Source organism: Aethalodelphis obliquidens, unplaced genomic scaffold (genome assembly GCF_003676395.1).
Source record: "Aethalodelphis obliquidens isolate GAN/ISIS:26980383/991018 unplaced genomic scaffold, ASM367639v1 scaffold32, whole genome shotgun sequence".
Classification (NCBI taxonomy): domain Eukaryota; kingdom Metazoa; phylum Chordata; class Mammalia; order Artiodactyla; family Delphinidae; genus Aethalodelphis; species Aethalodelphis obliquidens.
The window spans coordinates 17,318,097-17,341,380 of record NW_020837976.1 but is presented as its reverse complement, the minus strand read 5'-3'; the positions used below and the strand labels follow the sequence as shown (position 1 = coordinate 17,341,380).

At 37.0% G+C, this 23,284-nt stretch overlaps 1 long non-coding RNA gene across 1 annotated transcript; it reads left to right on the top strand.

The window, feature by feature from the left end:
* Nucleotides 1–245: 245 nt before the first annotated feature.
* Nucleotides 246–22,958, top strand: LOC113631269 (uncharacterized). The gene is made up of 3 exons (XR_003437241.1): nucleotides 246–351; nucleotides 18,903–18,909; nucleotides 22,948–22,958. It is a non-coding gene; the product is annotated as an uncharacterized LOC113631269 (long non-coding RNA).
* Nucleotides 22,959–23,284: the final 326 nt, after the last annotated feature.

The window sequence follows — 23,284 nt, the reverse complement described above, 5'->3', positions numbered from 1 at the left end:
CTGCCGTCTGGTGGATGAGGCTATCTAAGAGGCTTGTGCAAGCTTCCTGATGGGAGGGACTGGTGGTGGGCAGAGCTGGGTGTTGCTCTGGTGGGCAGAGGTAGTAAAACTTTAATCCACTTGTCTGATGATGGGTGGGGTTGTGTTCCCTCCCTATTTGTTGTTTGGCCTGAGGCAACCCAGCACTGGAGCCTACTGAGCTCTTTGGTGGGGCTTATGGAAGATACTGGGAGGGCTCACACCAAGGAGTACTTCCCAGAACTTCTGCTGGCAGTGTCCTTGCCCATGAGGTGAACCACAGCCACCCCTCAACTCTGCAGGAGACGCTGCCAACACTAGCATGTAGGTCTGGTTCAGTCTCCCATGGGGTCACCACTCCCTCCCCTGTGTCCTGATGTGCACACTACTTTGTGTGTGCCCTCCAAGAGTGGAGTCTCTACTTTCCCCAGTTCTGTTGAAGTCCTGCAATCAAAACCCACCTGTCTTCAAAGTCTGATTCTCTAGGAATTCCTCCTCCCGATGTTAGACTCCCAGGTTGGGAAGCCTGACGTAGGGCTCAGAAGCTTCACTCCAGTGGGTGGATCTCTGTGGTATAACCGTTCTCCTACTTGTGAGTCACCCACTCAGCATCCTTGGGATTTGATTTTATTGTGATTGAAGCCCTCCTACCATCCCATTTTGACTTCTCCCCATCCTGGGAGGTGGGGTATCTTTTTCAGTGAGTTCCAGTGACCTCCTGTTGATGATTGTTCAGCAATTAATGTTGATTCCAGTGCTCTCACAAGAGGCAGTGAACACATGTCCTTCTACTCCACCATCTTGAACAAATCCCTGCATCTCAGATCTACCCCTTTAAGTCTTCACTTGCCTCTGTCACCAATACAGTACATCTGACCTCTGCATTGTGACTTCTGAGGTCAATGTGCATTAGCCTTTACATATTAAAATAATTCAATGACTTTTCTTTTTAAAAATGACTTTACTTTTATTTCTCCTTTAAATTTATTTTTTAAAAGTTATGGTCTAGGTAGGTTAAATTATCTATGACTTTATGCCAGGATTTAAAGGAGCAATATAAAATACTTGTTATAAAAACAGGTCACTGGTGCTGATAAGCATGAGATTCACTGCTCAAAAGGAAACCTGGCTTTGCCTAAGGATGCTGGTTCTCCAACAATCCTTTCAAAATGTGACGAGTTTCTCTCTCACATCCACTTATCACTGAGTACAGTGGTAAGTAGCATGGGTGTCTTTCTCTTTCTCTCCTACATAATTCATTTTTGTTACTCCCTAATCTCTTCTCCTCCTTGCTGTTGTCATCCACAAGCTCTTGGGACCATTCTGCTTTTCTACTTCCTTGCTGGAATAGTTTAGCTCCTGGTTCATTCTCTTTCTATCCAACACTTTCATTTCATTTTACATTGTAATTTCAGTATCCACCTGGATGATATCTGTAATACCTTGTCCTCTGCGTTCTTTGTAATCACTCTTCTGCAAGCATCTTGAATTTCATTTTACTTTCGTTTGTCAGTAGACATAGTTTTATCTTGGACCTTACCAAAATAATTGACCACCTTCCTCTATAGCCTCCATTTTAAGAATCCCCTTCTCTGATAATCATCATCCACCTTTCCAGCTTACACTCTAAACATCAGTTTGAATAAGCTTTGACCTCACAAGTATCGACAATTAGTTGATTCTGCACCTTTCCAGTGTCCCTCACTTCTTTGCCATGTCCTCATTTCCTTCCTTAGTTTGCATTCCATCTTCATTACCGTTTCCTTGTTTACCCTCTCAACTTCCTTGATCTTCTTTATCTTTATTATACTCACTTGGAAGAAAGGCTAAATTTAGTTAGATCCAAACTCCCACTTACTTTGAGCCCTAGAGCCAAAATCAATTTTTACAAAATAACTCATAACCAGGTTAACCGATACCACTTTATATTTATGAACACAAGCACAAAAAGTTCCTCAGTGTTGCCTGACAAGGGTGAAATATTTCCTTTCACCAGTGTGTACTGTGCATTAAGGATGCTTTCACCAGATATTCTAATGGCTTACCTCTTTACCTCTTTCTTTAAGAATGCAGTATCACAATATCAGTAAAATCCATCCTGACCATTTTACTTAAATTAGTAAACCCCAGCCTTGTCAAGCATCCCCTAACCCTATTTTAGCATCCTCCCAACCTTATCACCATCTGATGTACTATATATTCTCTTTATTTGGGCATTATGGCATCTTTAGCTCATTAAAATGAAAGTTTGATGATGACAAATATTTTTTGCCAGAATATTTCGTAGTACCTATACTTTAGTTTGTCTTACTGCCAGATATAAGATCTATCCTAGCTTTCTAAGATGAAGAGGTCAATTTCCTTTATCAAGCCATTTCAATTGTGCTGTGCCCAACTCAGTCTCAGGAAACATCATTGAGCACCTGCTGTTCAAGGACACCATAAGAAGTTTCAGGCCTTTCATAAAGATGTTATATATGTCTGCATGCCATATTGTAATGCAATCTCCTCTCAATTCTACCCATTCCTTTCACCATAATAATCTCTAACCCACATTGCACAAAATCCTTTAACAAATAGGAGGGAGGATTTGATAATGCTTTCCTGTTGCTGGCATATTTTTGACATTCAGTGATCTATATCATTACCAATTAATTTTCATGTATTCCAATTTTTACAATCTTTCCAAACTTTCCATCATAATATTTTGCATCACCATTTGAGTTTAAGATGCTAAGTCATTTAATACTATATATATATATATATATATATATATATATAAAATAAAAGATGGGAAAAATTAGGTATCTTTCTAGGGAGACATAGTTAACTCCATGGGATGGAGAAAGGGAATGGTATAAGCAGTACTAAAGGAGTGGGGAAGTATTCCAAGATGGAAAAAACACACTTAACTAGGCTGTATGCTGGGCTGTATGTACATATGAATGTATGTAGGTCGTATGCTGAGTCAAGCATAGAAAATTTGCCACCAGAAAGGCCCTTAAGTTGAGCCAAGAAGTAGGAAAGAGCTAGAACATTGGAGAATAAAGCCAAAAATTATAAACTGAGAATTGAATTTTGTGTAGAATCAAATTTAAAGTAAAAAGAGAGAGACTACCGTAAGGAAAGGACAGTTTAGGGTGAATTTGGGGCATGTCTTATAAACAGTGACTGTGGTGTTCTTTCCATTAGTGGGTAGCCAGATCCTATAAGGTGCTAGAATGATGTTTTTATTGTTTTAGAACATGCTGTATATAAGTTGTTTATGGAAGATCATCATTAATGAATATGTGAGCCCTGCTATATGCCTAGGACTAGAGAACACATTAAATCTTTGATAAAAACATGTAATGGCAATACCTTTCTTCATAAGAAATTTATAATCTAGTTAGAAATAAAAAGCAAGCTTTATACATAGCATAATCAGAAAACTGGGGAGGGTGTAACATGACATTTAAATCAAATGATAGGAAATAAGCTAACCTGATTATCATAGTTGACAGGATCTAAGCTATATCGCATTGGTTCAGATAATAAGGTTGGTCATACTCCTAATAGAGGGCTCACTAAATCAAGGGAGAAATAGAAAAATCTTGACTATACAGATTATATTTGATATTCAAGTTTCTGCATGAGAAATGAGTATAAGGGATTGTAGTAGGGCCTGTAGGTGACAATTGTTCTTGGTGACTGATGATTGTTTGAATCATGGTTCAGAAGATTCATTTAAGGCAATGTAAAGGAAAACAGAAACAAAGTCTGGCACTGTGAAATGACAGGAGCTAGGTTAGCAAGTCAGGAATCATGTGAATATTCTGAATATCCCTGGAGATTGACCCAGGCAGCAAGCCAACATGGGAAAAGAAAGTCCCAAATAGGACTGGTCATTAGAGCTCATGTACTTCCAGAGCTCTAATGTACTTCCAGAGTTGACTGTCTATGATTCTACGATGGGATAAGAATGAGCTGTTAGGGTTGTTAATTTGTTAAAAAAGAAAAAGATAGGCAGGAATGGACACTGATTGTACAGGGCAGAGAGCAAAAACAATAAAAGTTCAAAGGTAAAGGTTAATGTGGTTCGAGGCATCAAAGAAAGCCCCATGGGAGAAACATGGCTTGAGGATAGCCATGGAGGTTGAGTGGAAGCGTAAAGGCTAGAGAAGAAAATAGTAGTCTTTCAAGAGGAGAGAAGGTATAAACATCTTCAAATAAAATATGGAAGAATATTAAAATGAGCGTGGCCATGAAATGGTGAGAAAACTTAGCTGGTGAATGAGAAAAATGGCAGTATTGCTGATTCATTTCAGACAGATGCAGGACTTTGCTGCTGGATTTAGACTTTGCTCTTCCTCAGTTCTTATCAGTCTGCCTGGGTAAGCTCTGTGCTCAGGCATGTGCATAAATGCTCCTAAAGTAAACCCATACACAGTCATTAGAATATGAACCAGGTCCCTGGGGAAGCATTGTGATATACAGTGTCTGAGCTTCTTCAATATCCTTATGTAATAAGGTGCCTTATAAATGTTATTAGCTGCAGGTTTTATAGCAAATTTTATGCCATTTTGATTATGATGCCGCTGGATGACAGCTAGTTTACGTTGCTTAAACATCTTCCGTATCTAATGTCGAAAGGAAGCTAATTAGCTATAACCATGAAAATGGCCGTGTCATGTGCAAAGGAAACGATGTAGAGTAAATTTCCTTACCACAGGATTGAGAATGTTATACAATGATTACCTTCAATTGTAAAACATTTAGGCAGGCTAAAAGTCACTGAAAGGAAATTAAAAATGAGACTGTATAACTGTTGTTTTCTAAATACATTTTTATTTGTAGCAGGCATGCATGACCCAAATTCCTTAATGGTTTACAGCCCAGTGAATCACTTTCTTTTGGTCACCACTTCCATGCGGTCATATGTTTATTAATGTTTCCTGATGGATCATCAGTCCATATTTCTTTAGAACATCCTCGACTACATATTCAGAACATTATTTAAGTCTCATTATTCATTGAAATGCAAAAGCACAAGTTGGGTAGTGGGGATATTTTATTAGTGTGCATTGTATTCTAACTCTCTCAACATAAAACTCTGTAAAGAGTCTATAAATCTAATTAACGGCATTAGAATAAGAAAAAATCACAGAGTATTTAGTTAGGACACACAAGCCTTATGCAAAAGGAAATTCGTAGTTACAGTTATAAATGACAATTGAAAAATCCTCATTACTTTTTAATACTTAAATACAGAATTGACATGGATTGTGTTGACCATAAAACCAGCACAAGCATTGGAACCAGGTAAAGCCTACTATTTCTTTCTTTGTAGAAACAGCATTTTTATCCAAGAAAGCAAGATCAAAATTCAGAGGCATTTATTGCAGATTTTCTCATGCATCATTTAAGAAGGCTTTTCTTTAAGAAATATTTTTTCCCTTTGCTGATAGGCCAGGAAACTGACCATATGGGGGTCAAATTAGCAAAGAGGTAGGGGTAGGGGTGGAAATTGCTTTCAAGACAGCCTCTATCATACCACAAATTTGTTTTTAAAAAGACCAGAGGTGGCCAACTAATTGTCCATGGCCTGGATATGGCCCACGGGCATATTTTGTTTATTCTTAATAGCATATTAATACTAAGGGAATTCCTTGGCAGTCCAGTGGTTAGGACTTGGTGCTTTCACTGCCGCATTCAATTCCTGGTCGGGGAATTAAGAAAAAAAAAATTAGACCAACATTTGAAAATTGAGAGATTTCACATAAAAGGTCCATATTTTGGCTCTTATGGAGATCTGGTAACACTGAGTCTGCAGTCCTGCATGGCAGGGAGCAGCCTCCTAGAGTGGGTTCCATCCCCCCCAGCCTGCCACCATCTTGCCCCTCTCTAGTCATCCCTAGTCTGGTTTGATTCATGGTTTTATGAGCATCCTGACCCTGCAGGGGTCCTTCCTTAAGGAAATGAGAGACTTCTTGACCTACATTTGATAGCTGAGATAGAACACTCACATAAATTCTCTTTGAACAGAAAATATTGTTTACTAGTGACCCTCTGACTCTCATATATGGGGAAGTTGGAAATTTCTTTCCAAAAAGAAAATATATATATATGAACAGGAATGTCCACCATTGAGGTCATCCTGCTGTATCAGATTCTTTGTCAGAAACAGAGGGAAGTTCCTAACTTTAGAAAACTAATGAGTAAATGCAGTCATCCAGCAAACATCTATGAAGCCTAAGTCCCTGGGGGCACAATGACCTTTCCACAAAGTGATTAAAATGTTAGTTGTTTAATTTGTTTAATTTATCTTTATTTTATTTTTATTTATTTTTTATTAAGGTATAACTGGCATACAACATTATATTAGTTTCAGATATAAAGTTTGCTTTTACATTTAGGGCTGTCCCTAAAATGTCTGGTCTCATCCAACTTCCTGGTGTCTGGCATTCCACAGATAGGATAATTCCTCCCATGCTTAAAATAAACTTTCTTCCAAGAGCAAGGGAGTTTATCTCATGGTTTCTGGTGGATCTCTTTTGGAGACAGAAAGAGTGAGTTCAGGGAACCTCAGACAGGGAAAAAGTGGGAATTGATGCAGAAGAAAGCCAAGTACACTGTACCAAGTACAGTGAGCCAAAGTTGGCCCCATCTGTCCACCTACTTCTCTATGGCCTTGAGCATTTGAATTAGTATTGGATTAACTATATCCCCTGCACACTAAGAATTGGTTTTAGGTTGATGCAGAGCTCACAGCTGGGCTTATGGAAATCTTTTCCTGTTCCTTTTCATCACAGACCAAATGAGATGGAGGGACTCCTATATATCTTGGCACTCAGCTCTGTGACTGACAATGATTGACACAGGTGACTTGCAGAGTACACATCTGTGTTAAAAAAAAATACTAAACCACATCTCAAAACCAGATATTCCTGATTCAGTCCATTTATTGGGACACCTGATTTACCTTTGGCAAAAAGAAACCAAATTCAAGAAGTTACTTACTTCTTACTTTTAGATATGTTTTCTTAACATATCTAAAATCAACCACTGTTTTTTTTATAACCAATGGAAAAGAAAAATAAAATAAGACAACCAACTTAGTGTTTTATCTAAATTGTCACAGGACTACCTATTTTCATTAGTTTTCCCCTAAACTGAGCAGTTTAGTTGTCTTAGAATCGTACATTCAGAGCTTCATGCTCACTCATTTATTCTGTGCAGCAAATTCAAAATAACTGAAACAAGGTCTCAACTCTCAAGAAACTTACCATTTCCTGTGCTGAAATAAAATTCACCCACAAATTGCTGTAACATCAGTCAAAATATAGCAAATGTTATGCAAATGGTCCAAATAAAGAACTAGTATTTTATAGGGGAGAGCAGAGCCTACCACAGTGCTTGGCACATAGCCGACCTTCAATAAATCTGTGCTGAATAAATGAGCAAACAAATGAATGAGACAGTGTTCCCCACTGGCTTGATCAGGTAATGCCTTAGGGAGGGGCTGAACTATGCACTGGTCTGCAGAGGATAGTAGAATTTTCATAGCTGGAGATAACGTAAAAAAGGATACATTCTAGATGGAGGCAGTGACATTGAAGAGAGTGTGAGAAATACTTGGGGAACAATGAACAGATAAATTTAGCTAAATGAGAAAATTGGGAAAGTATAATAGAATAGACAACTATGAGTCAGGAGGTAAGTTAGAGACAATTTGTAAATACAATAGTTATGTTATTCAAAACAAAGACCAGCTTGAGAATAATGGAGATCAAATTTTGTATCAATCTGTATTAAATAATTTGGGCAGCAGCATACTGAGACAGATTCCTAAATCTGTTTTGGCTCTTTTTTTCTATTATCTATGATATTACATCATTGAAATTCACAAAAGGCCAAAAATATATGTACCAATGAATCAACCAGAAAAGGTATATGGGTAGAGTATAACTGCTGTACCCTTTAATTGTCCCTACTGCATCACTGTATGTTTGATTTTAAAAATTAGTTAACTTAATTTTTTAAATGATTTTAATTTAAAGCCTTAGATACCCATGCTTATCTTAAGTGTAAATAATCACACTGGATAATGAGTGCTATGCAGAGACAACAAATTGAGTACCTGAAATTTTAAGTTTTTAATTATTTTATTGTCGGTAGACATTTACTCAAAATGGTCATTGTTTGTTTAAACAGTAATTTTCCAAATTGTACTTTTAAGTTTTTTTCCTTGCTTGGTGATTTCACTGTCCTATTCAAAGTAATTAAAAACAAAGCTTCAAAATATTAACCACTTAAATCTGATCTTTCAAACAAAGTGGAAAACCTACTCAGAGAAGACGGGTGCGTCTAGAGGAAGACAGCTAGGATAGGCAATTTTAAATTTCATGGGCTACTTCTTTTAATCTTTGTCAACATTCCAAATTCTAGTAAAAAATTTTAAGAACACATTCACAAAAATACCCAGAAGTTCATTTGGTTAGCTATTCTCAAAGTTTCTGGTGAGATGTCCCTTTAACTATGATAATTGGTACAATTCAGTCATTTTATGGGGAATGGGTTGTCTGGCCCTGGTTGCTGCCTCATCAGTGAAATGTTTAATAGTTTTCTCTTGCTAGAACAGGGCCCCAGTGAGAAATGAGACTCCTGTGCTACTTTTGGAATTAAAGAAACACGTATCTCTAGAGTTCTTAACAACTGCCTCATACTCTGGCAAAACTCTCTAACACATTATGCACCGTTTGCACAATCTTTTGAATGCACAAAATACAAGTATACTATTGGCATTTGGCAAAAGAGTAAGAACCTTATAAAAATATGTGTCCCTGCAATTCCTACAGCATCAGAGCATAGTGCTATAGTCTGCATTACTAATCTTTTCTCTTCCTGAATTTATTTTTCACTTTTTATGAAATTATTCACTATTCCATTTAAAGATATCTTCTCAGATAAAATGGGGACATTTTCAAACAAGGGATTTAATGAATGGAATTAAGAAAGATATATACTTGTCTCCCTTTCTTTTGCCCTAAATATTTTCCCCTATGTTTAATTATTCGGGGCATATGTTCTGCTTTAAATAAATATCAGAATTGACCCAATGAGGAACACAATTTCTTCAAAAGGAGAACTAGAATACTGATTGTAATATATCCATTAAGATGTCTCCACAAACCGTTCCAATCTAAATTATCTCAGGCTGCTGTGTCTTTCCAGCCTTATTGATTTGAAAAATAACAAACAAGTATAAATGACATTTACAGCTCTTAATTGGTGTCATTAGCAGTTCTTATTATTCTGCAGGACAAGCACTAACCCTTTATTGAGAATTCAGTGATGCAGGTCTGCTTGGGACTCATCAGCCTTAAAGACAAGTAATAAAACAGTTGAGTGACTGACTTAGAGTCCTATTCATCAAAAAAGGCCATAGGCAGCTGGGCCCTATTTTCCCTTGATTTGTTCTATGTAGTTATTTAAACCTTGGAACTCCTAAAGAAAAAAAGGCATAACAATGGGAGGAATTTAAATTGATTCCTCATACCCTTCAGTGTTAGTAAACCTTGGGGCACATTTTAGGGCTTCTATTTGTGTAACTATTTCTGTGTTTGGTCATTAATGTATTCAAGTAGACATACAGGACAATGGGTAGGCAAAGGTGGAAACTTCCTCTGTTTCCCTCACCTACAGTCATCTTTGGCACACACAAGGTTTCTACTGAGGGGATAATGGTTTATGAAGGGGTTTTGCCTTTCTAACAGGGTTCAAGGTCTAACCTTGGATTTTCCAGCTTAAGCCACTGGCTGTGGAAAGATACTTGGAGATACATGGCCACCTTGGTCACTTGAAATCACAAGTGATTTTCATCTGGGCCACTAGTGATTCAGGCCTGTCATCTCATCAGGCTTTGAGAGCTCACTGACCTCCCTGTGCAATGAACTATGGCTTTCACACTCTCCTGTGATTGCCTTTTAATTTAATTTGGGCTTGCCACTTGTTCAGAGAGTTACTGATATTCTACTTGGATAGCTATGATGAATATAATGAATATATATATATATATATATATATATATATACACGCATGTGTGTATATGTATCTTTTGTATTAGCTGAAAAGTGATTGCATCTCAATATCTGGGTAGCTGTTTCTTGTTATGTTAAAAAATGTTCAGAAAGGTAACATGAAATTGTCATCCTTCCATCTTGTAACCCTGTCTCTATGAGATTGACTGAATAATTGAATGTAAATAGTGGTGCATAAATATCTAACAGTCTTTGAATCAGGTTCCTTATAAATGAGTTGCACAATCCATGTGTGCGGGTTTATCTCTTTTAATTTCGTTATTTGCCATGGAAATCTCAGCTGGGAAGTGGTATCTGTTTTTTACCTACAGCCTGCTTTTTACCTATCTGCATGAGCTAGACTGTATGAAGCAGAAAGTAGGTCAAGTAGTATAGACTGGACAAGTGGCTCCATTAAAATCCAGACCCTGCTCCACCACATTCCTCCTCAGTGCCTTTTGTTGCATTAGGCCCTTGTGCAATGCAACTGCTCAGCCTTGCTCTCAGACTTAATTGTGACAGTCTGCAGTCAGCTCAGAATAACACAAATTAATAATCCAGGAATTTAAGAAAAAATTACTATAAGTTTCTATTATATAAGACTGAGAAAAAGTGTATATCAAAAAATCAAAGGCCATTTTATAAGCTGGTTCAAAATTGCCAAATATTGAGTATACATATGGATAAACTTCTGGGGAGTAACTTATATACATTTCCTTGCAAATATGAAAATCTGATGTAAATTTCTGCCCAGCAGTGAGATGTTTACATTCCATAAGGAAAGGATGGATGCCTTTTTTTCATTCTCATTTGCCTGCCAAAACCAAGCTTAGAGTTGTGTGTGTTCCATGTTGGAGCCAATGTTATGACTTGTCTATGAAAAACAAGGTATAGGTGACAAACGCAAGCTGTTGTGTGCTTCCCACTGTGGATCTCGTGAGCCCCCAGGATTCTGTTTTCCTATTCTGGTGCTTAAGCTGCAGGAAGCAGCCCTCCTCCAACAGAAGGGCACGATGACCAGGGGTGGTTACTTTCTACTCTCATGTCCAAAGATCAGTCAGGGGTCAGAAGACAATCTTAGTTGGTAATAAAATTTCTAAATCCCCAAAATCAGTTCTTTTGGTCTTCTTCCACTGATGCCAAGCAGGAGAGGAGGAGTCTTTCCTCACTCTGCATAACACTGCCCAGCAGCCAGCTGTAGACAGTCATCTCCAGAGAGCGCTACTAAATGGGCTCACACAAGACTACATAGTCCTAAGCCATGATCAGCCAGACAGGAGCAGCAGAGGGCAAAAGATGTGGTTTCTCCAACCCTTTGTTCTTAGTCCTCAATAATCTTTTTCATGCTCTTACTGTTCAGTTAACTACCCCATTTCTCTGCTTAACTTACTATAGTTAGTTTTTATGTATTTTTTCTTCAGATCAGCTTCCTAATATTCATGCACCATTTGTGTAGATGCAAACAGACAAATATAAGATTATATGAAGGGAAAATTATCTTGGTTGCCCTAATACATCACCAGCAACCCCGCACTCTCTCAAAGCTATATCTACCTGGAACTTGTTAGTTTTTCTTAAAGATTATTTTTACTATCTATTACCATCACGGTGATTTCTATTTGCTGAGTATTTGCTATGGCCAGATGCTGTGCTCAATGACTTAGATATATTATTTTTTATAAACAGCATTAAAACCTTTAGAGATGATTGTTACTATCCTTAATTAAAAGATGAGAAAACTGAGACTCACAAAAATTACATAATTTGCCCAATGCCATGCTAGTGATGATTAACAGAAACTAGATTTTAAAGCCCATGTTCAAATTCAAAGCCTTTATTTTAAAATACTATTCTATAGGGTTTCATCTGATTAGAAACATTAATCCTTAAAAAATCCTTTTATACATTCTGAACACAAGGTTCTTGGAACCAGAACGGTCCATAGATGAATTTTATGGGGCTGTAACTTCACTGAAAGGTAAAGTGGTTGTGAATGTTTGAGTATGAGATGGCACTCAGTATATTCTCAAGAGGACCTAACCACAAAATGGCTGTGAACCACTAAATTAGTTTTCCTGTTCTCAGGTGTTAATGTGCAAAGAAACACTGCACCCTGGGTGCTTGATGCTCAAGTGCATCTTTTCAAATGGAGGTGCTGGGAAACTTGTGGAAAGCATTCATGTTTAATTACATGCTGTGAACTGTGAAACTTAGAGAAGATGTACACTGTGGAGATCAATGCCTTATTTCACTGTGTTGAGAGGGCAACTAACTCAAGAGGAATGCTTTTCACGTCAGTACATGAAAAGTTGATTAGACACAAAGGTCTGAGGAAGCCTGAAGCTGATGGTGGAAGCAGGAATGTGTAGGGTCTGGGGTGGTTCTCAACCCTTCATGTACAGTAGAATTATCTGGAGAGTCAGATAAAAATTATCAATGACAGGGCACCATTCTAATCCAACAGAATCAGAATTTCTGGGGTTGTGCTTGGGTAACTGTATTTTTATGTAGAGAGAATTGAGGACCACTGATCTGGTGGATTGCTCTTCTGAGACAGGAGGAACAGGGTTTTGAGGGGAGAAAGGATTATAGAAAATTTTCACTGTTGGAATTTCTCTTGATTTCTCACTATGTCCCGAAACATAAGTACACACACATACACACACACACATTTATATCCTCTAGGATATCGTCTGTCTATTATTTCTCCCTGGGCTCTATCATTAAAAACTGTGCTAAGATATTTTCAAATAAACTCATTTATTCTAAGTTGTAAATGGTAGATCACTTGATTTGCTACCTTTCCAGAGATGTTTAATTTTTAACAGAAATGATGTTCACATGAAATTTCAGACATCCAAAAACAGGGAGTTTATCCAGGTATTTCCTAGAACCCCATATCCCTCTGTATGGTGACTTATATACAGAGACCTATGAGTCATTTAATAAATTAATTAATTGACTACAACAACTTAAGAGAAAAGATGGTGTGTTAAGTGTGAGGTATTTCAAGTTTGAGCTTCCCATGGGAGGCTAAAATAGGGATTGTGAGTGAGCTGATATATCTTAAGAGAGACCTCAGTGGTGATGAAAATAGCATTCCTAGCAATGGGCTTCTGAATTCAGAAATGATGGTGAGATACTTGTTCTACTTAATCCAATTTTGGGAAAATAAATGCAAGATTCTGAAGATTCAGCCATTTGTGGTAGCTTGTTATTCTGTATCATCTTGTGGTAAAATTGTGTTCTCAACCATGCTGACAGCTTCACACTTGAATACCAAGCATTATAACCAGCAAAGCCTATAAATATCACCTGGTGCCAAAGAAGATCCACAAATCGAGATCTACATGGTATTTCCACATTCCTGTTCACCAGCTTTTGTGAAGAGGGGAGTTCTTATTGAGGTGCCCCCTCCATACTTCAGGACAATGGGTGTGGTGAGGCTTTACATGTTGAATTCTGCAGGTCCTCAGATATTCATAAAACTACTGGGTTGTGATGAGAACTGGTTCAGGAATGCTCAAGTGTCAATGCAAGGATTCCATTTGATGGTAAAATGTACTTTAAACTGCTTAATAGAGGATGTCAAATCAGCAACATTTATTTCAGCTGACCAGTGTTACTCTGGAAAGGGCACTGGACCCCTTCCTAACCTGTAGGATTGTTATGAAAAGCCAAGGCTGAGGAAGAGAAAGCTGTGAGGTCTCCATTGCTCAATCCAAACATTCATAAGAAGCAGAAAACAGATTTCCCGCAACTCATCCAGCAAGAAAATTCATGAAACATATTATTGACAGGTCATCAAAGAGAAAGGTGCATATTGATGATAGTATTTTAGACACTATGACATTTGAGTTGTTATTTTGAAAAGAATTACCTTCTTTTAAAAGCTATGTCTTCAGAACAAGCCCATGTGAAGAGTAAAAAGAAGAAAATCAGGAGAAGCAATATTTAAAGATTTAACTATTCTTTTGGCTTATGAAATTTCTAACCTCAGTGCGTAATTGTCATTTACCCCAATGTCATCTTAATTAATGATTTAGAAGAACTACAGTCAACTTGGATCTACCAAAAACTTTGAGTTTTATGCTTGGCTTCCTCACTGATTGACTTTGTGACCTTGGACTATTTATTTAATATTTCAAGACTTCAGTTTTCTCAACATAAAATGAGGGAATCAGATTAAATGATCTCCAATATTCCTTTCAGCATTAACATCCTGCAGATGTATTCATTGAGGATAGGAAAACTCAAATGAGCATTTGGTTTAAGTGTGACTGGTTTTACAATCAGATTTATTGTCTATGACCTATTCAGAATCCACTGTCTACCTGAGGAATTCTAAACTTTGGTTCAGACATCACTGTATTCAGAACTTTGGCACTGAGAGACTCTAGCAGGTTTCTACCCTGACATTTTATTTAATGGATTAGGGAACCATACCCCAGTGAGAGGATACCTGGCTAAGGCTACTCAGGTGAGCTGGACATAGAACTGTAATATTTGAATTGAAAATCAGTACTCTATATTACATTTTGTATCTTTATTTAAAATCTGTATTTCTATATATAACCTGAAACCTAATTCCTGAGGTCACCTGATTTTAAGGAAAAGTGACAAAATTAAGTGAATGCAACGTGATCAAAGTTGGAAATTGCACAATGGTCAATCCTAATAATTTTTATCTCCAAAGCTGTGTGAACAAACTCCACAATTGATGAACTAGGAATTGGTCAAATTATTTCATGTTATTTTTTAAAGTTCACATTAATTAATCATAATTTGCAAGGCTTTCAATCTCATCAGTCTCTCCAAGTAAGATCCTCATGTTTCTCCTATGTTCTGTTATCTGCTCTGCATCTGAAGACTAGGCAGCCAAGGATTGAAAATAGAAATCATCTCTGGCACAAACTGTCCATACAAACATGAACAAATCATTTCTCCTTCAATATTTTCTTCATATCAATTAAACAAGGGTATTGGAATATAAAGTCTTTAATGACCACGTTAACTCTGAAATTCCAGGATTCCAGTAAATTGATAGATTAGATAGATATACTTGATTGATAGACCTTTTTTTGTCCACCTAAATTAAGCTAGATATAAGCAAAAAGTCAAAGCGAGTGAGAAGTTCAAGTTTCCAGCTCAATAATTTTTTTTTCTCCTCTTCTACTCTGTGGTATGCAGTAGGAACTGGTTAAACTAGAAAATTTTAAGTTATAAATATTTAAACTGCTTTTTTACAACACAGAGCGTAGATGCAAAGACATTAGACACTTTAAGAAATAGATTGAAAAGAAATGTCATTATCTTGATTTTCTGAATTGATTTGCTTAATAACAATACTTAGCATTTATATAGTGTTCTGTATTTTCAAATTGCTTTATAATCATTAATCAGTTAATTCATGCAACCTCTCGTGAGGTCAAGATTATTATCCCAATTTTACAGACAAAGAAATTGAGATATGGAGAAATTAAGTGACTTGCCCAAGGTCGTTGAGGAAGTGAGTGACAGGCTCTGGATTAAAACTTTGAGACTGAGGCTACACTGGCTAAGTGAATTGTAGAATTGACATAATCAACTGAATAATTAAAGAAGGAATAACCATTTTCTCCAAAATAGCTAGAAAATTGATACAGCGCTGGGCACTTACCAGGCTTGAATTATTTAAATGGTTGTTATTTCACATATAGAAATAAACTATAGATATACTTGTAAGTGAAATTTTATGTGATGTTTTGTTTTCCTTAATCATAACAGTCTGCCCCAATCTTATTGACTTACTGGTGCTCTGTAAAACGTGTTCTCTTTTCTTTGAGAAATCCCCAAATAGCCCCAGGATGCATTGCATTCTAATCTTTCTCCCTGCCCTCAACCCCATCCCAGGGAAGGAAACTAGTGAACATCTGGATTAAAACAGAGAATTTTTAACTTTAGGATATTATTATTATTATTCAGCCAAGGTTAATAGAAGGAATAAGAAATATTTTGTCGGGACATCCCTGGTGGTGCAGTGGTTAAGAATCCACCTGCCAATTCAGGGGACACGGGTTTGATCCCTGGTCCATGTAGGTCCCATATGCCATGGAGCAACTAAGCCCATGCGCCACAACTACTGAGCCTGCACTCTACGCCTATGTGCCACAACTAGTGAGCCCACGTGCCACAACTACTGAAGCCTGTGTGTCTAGAGCCGGTGCTCCACAACAAGAGAAGCCACCTCAATGAGAAGCCCACGCACCACAATGAAGAGTAGCCCCCCTCGCTGCAACTAGAGAAAGCCTATGTGCAGCAACGAAGACCCAATGCAGCCAAAAATAAATAAATTAATTATTTTTAAATTTAGAAAAAAAGAAATATTTTGTCGACCTGATAAATTTTCATTTGGTTCTTAAAGGATGAGTCATATTCTGATAAGAGGAAACTAAGGCAGAAGGAATACCCTGAGTAAGAAGAAAAATTGAGGAAGAAATAGGTTGGGTAGAAGTTGCAAGACAGAAGTCAGGCTGGGTGCAAAAGATGTTGCAAAAGGAGAGACAAGAATGTATAAAATGATGAAGCAGGGACACATTAAGCAGATCATAAGCTTGATTCAGAGGCACATTGGAGACTTTCAGGCAGGAGGGTGGAAAAACATGTATAGGGTTATTTATTCCTCTAGATTAGTTTTTGCTGTTGTTATTGTTTTCCCCCAACTATCTTTAAAATTTTACAATGAAAACAATACTTTAAAGAGAGATGCTGGAAAGCTTCTAGGTTTGTTATGCTTTTAACTAGCTCTGGAACCTGGGGCAAGTTGCTTTTGTTAGCAGACTCAACTTCCTCATTAAAGTGGGTAAAGAAAAACAGGAGACAATATTACCTGAGCACCATAGGAACAGTACTGTGTCAGATCCTATCCATCTATCATCTCATTTAATACCGGAGGGCATTGGGAGATGGGTGTTATTTATTTATGGGTGAGAAAACAAAAATTTAGAAATTTTAAGTAGCATGCTCAAAGAAATGGCCGAGCTGGTTTTTGAAATAAGGTTTACACAAAGCTTAAACCCTAAGCTCTAAACATAGTTATCTGACATCTACTTGTATAAGGAAAACATAAAATTTTAAGATAGATTTAGGATAAAGGAAAATTAAGTGAATTTTCAAGTAAGTCACTAGTTTTCTAATGTTGTTGCACATTAGGATCACCTGGGAATTTTTAAAAACTATTATGCCTGACTCCTACTCAAACGTTCTGATTTAATTGGCAAGTAATGTCACATAGGCATTGGGATATTTTAAAACTCCCTGTGTGATTGGGAACCATTGATCTAAGCAAATCATATTAGACTCATCTGAGAGATGCAACAGCTCACCATACTCAACATGAGAAATGATAAAGACCTATTCTGGTTGAGATTTTTTTACAAAATTGTAATAGGATTACCATAATCTGTTGATTGATTTGTGAAATGATGAGTGTCTAAGATATATTAAAATATTCAAAAGAATGGAAACCATTTTACCTGGCTTACTAGAGTCTTATTCTCTTCTGATTCTGTCTTATTTCTCTCTGTGTCTCTCTACTTCTTTCTGTCTCTTTCACTCTTTCTGTGTCTTTTCTATTTTCATGACATGAACATCTAACTGGAATCATCTGAATCTCTGATTACTTTGAAAATCATCTCAGGATATAGTTTCCTCATTTGCAGAATCAACTTATGCCTTGCTTATGAGTGGAGAAAAGCAAAGACTTTGGGGTTAGACACACCCAAGTTTTTTTGTTTTTTTTTGTTTGTTTGTTTTGTTAATGTGGTGGCCACTTTTTTCTAAACATCTTTATTGGAGTATAATTGTTTTACAATGGTGTGTTAGTTTCTACTTTATAATAAAATGAATCAGCTATACATATACATATATTCCCATATCTCTTCCCTCGTGCCTCTCCCTCCCACCCTCCCTATCCCACCCCTCTAGGTGGTCACAAAGCACCAAAGCACCGAGCTGATCTCCCTGTGCTATGCGGCTGCTTCCAATTAGCTATTTATTTTACATTTCCCAAGTTTTAATCTAGCTCTACCAATTACATAATTGTGTAGTCTTGAACAAATTGATTAAACTCATTAAGCCTCACCTTCCTCACCTGTAAAGTAAGAATAAAAATATTTAACTCATAGAAAAATTGTGGACTCACAAATGCTAAAATAAGGAGACCCAAACATGCTTCTCTGGTCCCCATGCTGGCATAGACTGGCCTTCTTTCTTCCACACCCCTTCCTGTAACTAAGTAATGCCATTCAAAGCAGTAGTTTCATCCTTCCTTGACACTGTGTCTTTTCTAAATTTTGGTGTTGATCTATATTTTCTTTTATACCCTTTTGTCTTCAGACTTATCTTACTGTCCTTATTGTCCCAACTTTATTGCACCTTTTCACTTGTATGTGTTTCTTGTGCAGTTACCTTGTCTCTGCAAATAGTTTGTGAGTTGTTTAAAGATAGAGGAAAATAATGTTTATTTTATTTTGATTCTCCAGTCCTCTCCCATCTCTTCTCCAACCTCACTCTTTGTCCTGATTCCTGGGCATCATAAAAAACAAAATATCTCATAGGATCTACATCATTACCTGGTGAAATATATGAGAAGCATAATCTACACTCATGTTTTCTGAAAAGCAATGAGGTTCTCATTAATGGCATCACTTCTCCAGTTGGTCTCAACGATGACAATTTAAGCAAGCAAAGGCGTTGGGAGATTCTCTGAGTGCTGGGGTGTGGGAAAGTGGAAATATGTCAAAGTCCATAGAAATTTATTTTTTGTCTAAGGCTATGCTCACACAGGACATCAGTAACCTGATCTTGAACACAGCTTTTTCTTGATGTTACATGCCAATGAGACTGGGTAAAAATCCTCATTAGTGCCCTTCAGCAAAAACCTGATGCCCTGAAGCATGGGATTTGATAACCCTATCTTAGCACAAAGCTTCAAATATTGTTAGACGTTAGAATTTTTTTTAATCCAGCGACTGTGCTTAACTGGAAGGAGACAGTGAATTTCAACAACTGACATACAGTGTTGCCAAGGGGAATTTACCCCTCTTTCATTGCAAATTTTTTAGGTAACATCGTGATTCAAGTTTCTTTATTTGAAATTTATGGGTAAAATAAATTGCTTGCCCAGCTCCTGCATCAGTATAATGGGTATTTGTATTGCATAATGTATTTCCAAACTGTTTTTTTTTTTTTTTTTTCTGAACACTGGAATCTGGAATGTCCTTCTCTTGTCTTTCTTTCTGTTTATTCAAATCTTACTCAGATTTAAAACCCCATTTCAAACACCCGTGTGACACGGTCTCTCCTTTAGCAGCTCTTATTGATCTCCTGTTAATCTCTTACGGCAAGGATGTGCTGTGCCACAACAATTGAACAATTAATAATTATATGATATTTTGTGCTTTGCCATTTCTTATTTTCTGCACTACATATGTTTTAGGTTCATGGGTCAGCTTTGACTGGAAACTTCTGAATGGCAAGAGACTTGTTTCTCAACACACATTCTCTACAATTCTGTATTTATAGAAGGTCCTCACAAATTCATATTTATTTGTTGATCTTCAATGACTTTGGTTTCGAGGAGGAGACGAATGGAAATAACTTTAAGATAGAGAAGCTGGCCTGCAGAACAAAGGGTAAATTTAATGAAATCTTGGATTATTTACTTACACATTTACTTTATGACTTTTCCATGGCATTTGAGAAGCTTATCCTAGTTCTCTCTCCCTTGTTTTTTTTCTAAGTCCCTTTCTCTGTTGTTACTTGGTATGTGCTTTGGGAATGCAAATTATTTCTTTAAGATTAAACCAAAGCAAAACATAATTAGAAAGGGAGATCAAAGATGCATCCTCTAATATACCTCAAGGCCAAATATTAATGATTTCTGAATGATCTGCTATTTTACTAAATCATGTCACACAGAGAATCAAAAGTTATGCTACCACATTTAATCTTGCATTAACCCCTGCATTTTGAGAAGGATAGTGAGAATTTATCCAAAATAGTATTGATCTCCTTTAACATTGCAAGTGGTCTCTTTGGATTGGCAAACTAGGACTTAGTCTGAAAGCTAAAGAGCATGGGGATACTTTAAAAACACATAAACAGAAATAAAAAGTGAAAAGCAATAAAAAGTGAAGCACTGACTAGAATCACCTGTTCTCATGATGCCTTTGGAAGCTCTCTAGATTGACAAGAGGTGGAAGTATTCATTGTAATAGCAGGAAGGAAGGACTGTTCTGCATAATTGCCTGCCTGGCCTGGCATTCCTACTTTCATGATAAAATATTTGCTGAAATTGTGAAGCCTAATGAAAGTAAACACAGCATTTTGCCTTAAAGGAAAATAAAATATAGAGTGGCACATCTATTGTACTCTTCATATATGTGAATTATAATAAATAGGACTAGGAAGACTCTTTTCTCAGCCTTTTAATATGTGATAGATGGAAGCAAACAAACAAGTAAGAGCAAACAAACAATCAAGGCAAAAAGAACAATATTTGGAGGTAGACTGCATACCTTGAAAATCAATTAATCCAATCTCCTTATCCTGCTGATGAATAAACTGTGCCCTAGGGAGGTGAAGTAACTTATCCAAGGTAACACAGTCTAGTCAACTTGGCAAAACATGGTAAAAATGGAAAACGACTGATTTCCATCTTACTATTCTTTTTTTCACTACATCATCATGGCACTCTGATAGAAGTAGTTAAGATTGTGGGATGTATTTTCAAAGAGAGGTGTAGATGTGTTTTTTGAGAAAAAGCTTTTAAAAAAGTATAGACACCTACTGAATGGGTTGGTTCAATTGCAGGATTATCTGGGGAAGATAAATTGATTAGATGATGTCTCACATATCTCTGTGCACAGAAAGGAGTTTCAGTGATATCTATTTTGGAAGTGGATTGATCAAAATGTCATCAGATTTCAAAAAAGATCATAGGTGCCAATTTGAGGTAAACAGTAATTCTGTGTTTCTAGAGTAATGCTTATCAAGACCCCTGCTTCCCAAGAAGAGATGTTGGACCAGAGTGTTAAATGTTCAGCACCCCAACTTGCTGAACAACCCAATTTTGTGATCAATTGATGTGAAGTCTTAGAGGATGACCTGGCTCTCAAACCTGAGGCTGTTGACGCTGTGGCAAATTATGTGTGGAAAACTCCACTATCATGGAATGTCAGGAATCAATTATATGTTACCTTCTGTCCCAGCAGTTTGGGAAAGTTGAGTTACTATTAGTTTCATTTCATAATTCATTAGTTTGATTGACTGTCACTAAGCTGAACATTTTGAGACAAATGAAAGGTACATAAATAAAAATCACATTTTTACAAGATGGGAAAAGAAAAATCTATTTTGGAAAATACAATGGTAATAGCTGCTCTAGAAACTGTGTAAATGAAAGGAAGCAATCCATGTTTCACATTGTCATAAATCCAGGAAAAACAACTTCATTAAAAATACTTACAAGATTCCAACTAGTAATGTGTTTTACCTTGGCAATTTCTGTAAGTGTGTGAATATCTTCCTGAAATATATAATTATATATCATGTATATATCAATGCATATACATATATATGTAAATACACACAACCCTATTCCTTGAAATGTTTCCATGAGGTGAATATATGTTAGTGAAATTCCTTCCCTTCTCTGATTTTGTGTATGAATCCTAAAGCAGAAGGGGATGGTAAAATCCACTGGCTGCTCTATCACAGCACTCTCCAAAATACCAACCAGATTATATATCCTTATACACGTTCAATTGGTAGATGCGACCACATCATTTCTTTCTTTAAAACCCTCGACTGGCTTCCGATTACACTTCAAACAAAATCCATACTCCTTATGGTCATCACAAGACCTTTTTTCATCCAGCCCTGCCTATGTTATTTCAAACCATTATCTCCTTTTCCCCCTCCTGCAGCCCATTAGACTTTAATTTTTTTATTGAGCACCACAAAGACTTGTCCCCACCTTAGGACTTTCATACCTGCTACTCTCTGTCTGGAACCCTGGAGTCCCAGGAATTTTATGCCTGCCTCTTTCCTGTAACTTCCTCAAAAGGGCCCTTTCTGACCACCTAATCTAAAAGAGCTTCATTCATTCCAGTCAGTGTCTGCCCTCTAATCATCCCTAGTTCTTATCATCATGAGATTTATCTTTTCTTTTCTTTAATAATTTTAAAATTTCTCTCTCTCTCTCTCTCTCTCTCTATATATATATATATATATACACACTATATACTTTTACATATATATTCCCCAGTAGAATCTAAACTTCCTGAAATTAGGGCTATTATTTGCCCTACTCACCTCCATATCCCTAGTACTTGGAAGGGCACCTGACTTAGAGTAGATACCAGATAAATATGGGACAAATTAATTCCTTGAAATAGGGGACTAAGAAAAGGAGAGAGAGAAAATATCTACACTCTAGAGTATCCTATAACATCACAGTTAAACTGGGCTTCTCTCTCTCTAGTTGGGGAGAGGTGGTGAGAGGTGAACTTCCTTTCTCCACAAGGAAGAAAATCATAAGATGTAGGGAAGTAAGGATGCTTTCCAACTGAGACCTAATAAAGATGTCATCACTTTGTCAAGTTAAGGAACAGTGATGGTGTGGTAGGATCCCTCACCGATTGTTCTTTGTCCCTGTTAGTCACTGCTAGAATCTCATTTCTCAGAATTCAATCCCATTACATTTAATTTACAAAAGGTTTAGTGAACACTGCTGTGGTCCAAGTTGTGTGTTCACAGAGAAGCAGTAGCTTCCTCATCCTCAAGAAAAATCTCCTCTATTGGAGTAAACCACTGCAAATTAACACAGGAAGCAGGCATTGAGAAAATTAGAATATAACTAAGTCTTTAAGTGAGTGCTATAGACTAAAAGGAGAGGAAGAGAAATTCATGAGGAACTTAGGTCTCAAACTGGTATGTGAAGGATCGACAGCAAATGAATATGCAAGAGAGAGGGAGAGAACATTTAAGGTGATGGCAATGTTGCAAGGGGATGGAAATGAGCATATTCTAATCATGGGAAGTGAACAGCTAAGTCGACTGTAGTGTGAAGAGGAGTATAGTGAGAGAGAAATTGTAAAAGTAAAGTTAGGGTGAGATTTTTAAAAGGCTTTAAAAGTCAGGCTGGTGAGTTTGGAATTTAAATT